The sequence below is a fragment of the Salvelinus sp. IW2-2015 genome, unplaced genomic scaffold, assembly GCF_002910315.2.
Source record: "Salvelinus sp. IW2-2015 unplaced genomic scaffold, ASM291031v2 Un_scaffold2683, whole genome shotgun sequence".
Lineage (NCBI taxonomy): Eukaryota > Metazoa > Chordata > Actinopteri > Salmoniformes > Salmonidae > Salvelinus > Salvelinus sp. IW2-2015.
The window spans coordinates 4,986-10,803 of NW_019943989.1; the positions used below are offsets into that span (position 1 = coordinate 4,986).

Sequence of the window (5,818 nt, forward strand, 5' to 3'; positions counted from 1 at the left end):
GTTGAGTGTATGGTTCTGGACAAATATTTTACAACTGTTGATGGGTTTTCGGCGCATGGCCTTCGTCAGGAGGACAACTGTTGTTTGACAATAACATATTTGATCTTTCCCAGGATTGAGATCCCTGAGCCAGAACCCACAGAGGCAGACAAAACAGGCTTATGGAATGGGGATCAGCAATGGCTGCAGAGCTACAGAGGTTCCGAGGAAGGTACGTCCAACCCGTCCAACTCCGGTATGATCACTATTCCATTGTCCAATGAGCTGCATACCACTCTCCAATCAGATTCCATCCCACCCATACCATCTCCAATCAGATTCCATCCCACCATACCACTCTCCAATCAGATTCCATCCCACCATACCACTCTCCACATCAGATTCCTCCCACCATACCACTCTCCAATCATAATTCCATCCCACCATACCACTCTCCAATCAGATTCCATCCCACCATACCACTCTTCCAATCAGATTCCATCCCTCATCTGGGTTGGGCAGTTTCTAGCAACAGTAATTCCACCATCACCATGTCTGGTATTTGACCCTCTTCTTTAATTCTTCTCCCCCCCTCTCTCTCCCCTCTCCCCCTCTCTCTCCCTCTTCTCTCCCTCTCTCTCTCCCCCCTCTCTCTCCCCCCTCTCTCTCTCAGGTCTCTGAATGTGTTCCGTCAGTGGGTGGAGCATCATTTCTATGACTTTGAGAACGACCCGAGCTACGAGGCCGACTGGAGAAGTACATCAGCAGCTCCTACAACTCCGAGGTACTACCTCTTAATACTACAGTACACGCAATACTACTACAGTACTACTCAATACTACTACGGTAACTACATACAGTCACATACCTCAACACTGCTACAGTACACATACACTCAATACTACAGTAATCTACATACCACACTCAATCACTATCATAACCACATTACACTACTCTCAATACTACGATACCACTACTACCCAATACTACGTACCACTATCACTATACGACCACTCAACTATACACTACTACCTCCATATACTACACTCTAACATCACCACTACACTCAATATACATACCACTATCACTACTTACTCATACTTCCATTACACTACATGATACCCCTACCAACACTACTGACTCAAGGACAAGTACATTATCTACAATACACATTACATACCAATACTCAAGCCTACTTACTCAGCTCAGAAATACATACCTCAAATACATACATTACCAACTACACTCAATACCATAGCCTCATACTCTCAGAACACTACCTCAATACTTGACAGTACACTACTAACTCACTACCCTCAATAACTACAGTTACCACGCTACTACTTTCAGGCAAAATTACTACACAGTACACCATACACTACTACCTCAAATACTAAGACACATACTCACTACCTCAATCAGACCACCACTACTACATCAACTACCGTCCTAATACTACCTCAGATACTACGATACCACTACACTACTACCTCAACTACCGACAGTACACACTACCTCAATACTCACAGTACATAGTACCTAACACCATCCTACTATAACTACAAGTACCTACACTACTTCCATTACTACTACCCTCTCACAATACAGTCCCACATACAGTACCCTACTATTACAGCTACACTACCTCATATACTACTCTACGACTCTCACTACTACCATAACCTACCTCAATACTACGAGTACCACATACACTACTACCTCAATTACGACAGTACCACCTACACTTACCTCAAATACCTACATGTACCACTACACTACCTACCCTCTCTACTACCCAGTACCACTACACCTACTACCTCCAATACTACACGTACCACTTACCTACTTACCTACGCAATACTTACACGATCTACCTCAATACTACCAGCGTACCTACTCAAACAGCCCCAACTACTACAATTGCAAGTACCAGCTAACCTCAATTCTACCGAATACCACTACCTCAAATCTACTTTGGAGGCTACCACTACCTCAATACTAATCCGTGGAGTCACCACTACCTCAAAGGTTACTAGACTGACTCCCCAAGTAACCGAGATGACATACGTACCTCACAAAGACCTCTAACAAAGTAACACTGATCCTCCTAACTAGACACTATCATGTGCAGTGAGCCAGCACACTGAAAACACACCTTCTAACTTCCAGACTTATTACTCTCTCTAGCGAGCAAAAAACATTACCCTCAATATGAAACGCTGGATTGTAACCAGACGTGACCAGTGAGCTAAGCTCGTCTCACAAAAAGTCATCTTCTCTAACAGCATACGGACCTCGACAATCATCTTATTACAAGAGAAACATCTTTAAATAACAAAACTCACGGAGGTGTTGGCCACCTCCCAATATCCTATCTGTGTAAATAATCCAATATTTGACTTATCACATATTGTTTCTTATTGAGTTGTGTTATCTCAGTAATTCTACTCGTTAATGTAGTAGATGTCGTATAACAAAACAGTCCCAAAAAATGATTACCGATGTTGATTTTCCCGAGATCTCTCAATAATTATGATAAGTTAGGTTTGCCCATAATATGTTGTATACTGAGGCTGCTTACGAAAGAACATTGTGCATAACTAACTTAAACCCAATGAACTATCTAAAACCCATACAGCCTGCCAGTCTAATTGATCGAAGGGGACAAATGATGCGAGTCTGTTAGTTATTATGTGCTTGCACCCGTAACCACCGAGGCCGGTACCAGCGCGCTGTACATCCTAGACCATCATGCTCCATTGACTATCGAGGACAAAAAAAGTTCGTTCTTCTTCATACTGCCGACCAGGCAAGTCTATGAGGAATGGGTGGAGCATCAACAAGATCATCAAGAGGAAAGCAGACTCAGTCCAACCGGTCAGTCACAAACATCACCTTCGACGAGCCCGCCCGCCGCCCATCAGAAGTAGTGGACACATCCAGCACCGTCCTGGCATTGTGGCACAGAATGAGCGGACATACTCATACTGACTCGAACATGTAACAACACAACCAACGCGCGCGGAATAACTGACACGATTGCACACGCCGAGCATCTCTCTCTCTGTCGTGATGTCTGAAACTCTCAGGTGAGACCACTGTTTCCACTCTCAAAGGTAACATACGCGCTCATGCTCAACCCTTATACCATCTGATACCTCTCCACACTATAAATATACTATAATATTTACTTCTACTTCCACTGCTATAATATTAACTATATTAAGAGAGTAATTAACTCTAACTTATCTTTCCTACGCTGCTCCCCATGTAACTAAATATGTACATCCACATAAATATTGTACTTCACAATCACGCTCCCTACATTATAAGGGTTTACATTCCACATAAATATTACTCTACCTTTCCATTACCTTGGGGTAAATATTTACTATAAATATGACTCTACCTTCCACTGCGCTATTAAACACAAGATATACTTCAATGATTTCTCCAGCGTGTCATCCAAACTATTTCCTTCTACACAATTATATTACTATGTGCAACTAGATAACCATCCCTATACGCTGATCACATGCGTGACATATCGAATAATTACTGCGTACTTGTGACCACTGCTGAGAGACAACAATTATTCACAACTAAGTAGATGTTGACTTTCTTAGCTTTTCATACTGTCATCTATAAGGTCCCTTACAGTGTTTCTCATTATCTCTACTTTTCCACTGCCTATAATATTACTATAACTATAACTCCCTGCCTTGCTCACAGGGAAGTTCAACATACGTATAATATTTACTCTTGTCTCTTCTCCGACTGCTATAACTTTATTATACGGTGGTATAGATATTACTCCTTACACACCTTCTGTCGCACTGTCATCGTTATAGCTATTTTATAGCATAATAATAATTACTGCTACCCTCCAATCCAACTGCACAATATAAACCCTAGTTCCAGTAACAATTCACTAAGTCTATCTTCTACCTTCCACTTGCGTCTTATCAGATAATTACTATAATAGACGTATAATAGATACTCACCTTCCACTACTATATATTACTCTATCCGTCCCCAATACGACTAATATTACATAATGATTTACTGTGCTACTCTCACCCTACATACTATAATATACTATAATATTAGCTAGCTACTCTTCCACTGCTAATTAATGTTACCATTAAAAATTACTAGTTCTGAGACTTAGCAACCGATCGCGTAATCCAACTCCTCTCTGATAATGAGTAACATAAACAAATAAATACTCCTACCTTCCACTACTGATGGAATGTACTCACCTTCCACTACTATAATATTACTATAGTAATATTACTCTTGACCTATCCTACACTGAAAAGCCATAGACTCTCCACTAATAATATACTACCGTATAAAAGCACATAACACACTACCTTCTCCTATCTCATCGTTTATAATAGTTACTCTACCTTCCACTATCTATAATATTACTTCTACCTTTCCCAAACTTCAGCAACAACTCATATGATCTACCATATAATTATTACTCTTCACCTTCTGCCCACTACTATAATATTACTCTACCCTTCCACTACTATAATTTAGCTCACCTTCCATACTCGTAAATATGACTCTACCTTCCACTACGCTGTATACATATTATCGCCTTCCCATACTATAATAATTACTCTAATATTACTCTACCTTCCAACTGCTATAATATTACTCAATATTAAACGCTACTTTCTACTACTAATAAATATTACTACTACCTTTCCAACTGCGTGCTCAGGATAGTTTACATAACGTGGAATCCTAACTTACTAGAGCAAATCCCCTCTTGATCTACTACTGTGGCACCTTGATAAAAACAATAAAAACAGCAAGAAATATACAAATATACAGCGAATGGTGCAGTTGTAAACTGTAGTACACTGTTAAAAGCATGATGCTGGAACATGGTTTACCCTGCCAGCAGCCCTCTGACCATGTTCTGTCTGTACAGGGGCCCTTCTGTCTGTACAGGGGCCCTTCTGATGCCCTGTCTGTACAGGGGCCTTTCTGATCATGTTCTGTCTGTACAGGGGCCTTTCTGAGAAGTGTGGTACTGTGCTTTTTTCAAGTGTTAGTCATTCATGTTGTAAGGGTAATGTTATTGACGTGTGTGTCCTCTGCAGGGCTGTGAGGCCGTCTGAGCTGGTGGGGAGTGTCTGGACCAAAGAGGACAAGGAGAATAACTCTCCCAACCTGCTGAGGATGATCCGTCACACCACCAACCTCACGCTGTGGTTCGAGAAGTGAGTAGTACTACTACCACTTGCCCAAGCCCTGGGGTTCAGAGGTTAGCTGGGTCTGTTTCAGTAGGTGGGAAACGTTTTTAGAAACAGTCAAATAGAGCGATACTACCTGAACTTGTCCAATAAGAACACAGATTTTCATTTTCTATTGCAGAAATGTTTTTGCTACAGTGTGGACTACTGAACATGTCCCTGCTGTGAACTCAGTCAATAACATTAATTCTGATATCCATTTTCTTTCTCTTTCTCTCTTTCTCTGTCTCTGTATCCCGTATCTCTCTCTGCCTCTCTCTGTCTCTTTCTTTCTGTCTCTCTGTCTCTTTCTCTCTGTCTCTTTCTCTCTCTCTCTCTGCCTCTCTCTCTCTGCCTGCCTGTCTCTCTCTCTCTTTCTCTCTCTCTGCCTCTCTCTGTCTCTCTCTCTCTCTCTGTATCCCGTATCTCTCTCTGTCTCTCTCTCTCTGTGTCTCTCTCTCTCTCTGTCTCTCTGTCTCTGCCTGTCTCTCTGTCAGGTGTATTGTGGAAGCAGAGAACCTGGATGAGAGAGTAGCAGTGTTAACCCGGGTCATTGAGATCCTGCAGGTGTTTCAGGAGCTCAACAA

General features: G+C 41.7%; 1 pseudogene; it reads left to right on the forward strand.

Annotated features, from left to right (window-relative positions):
* Positions 1 to 5,816, forward strand: part of LOC112074558 (son of sevenless homolog 2-like) — a 10,157-nt pseudogene extending 4,341 nt beyond the window's left edge.
* The last annotated feature ends 2 nt before the right edge of the window (positions 5,817 to 5,818 follow it).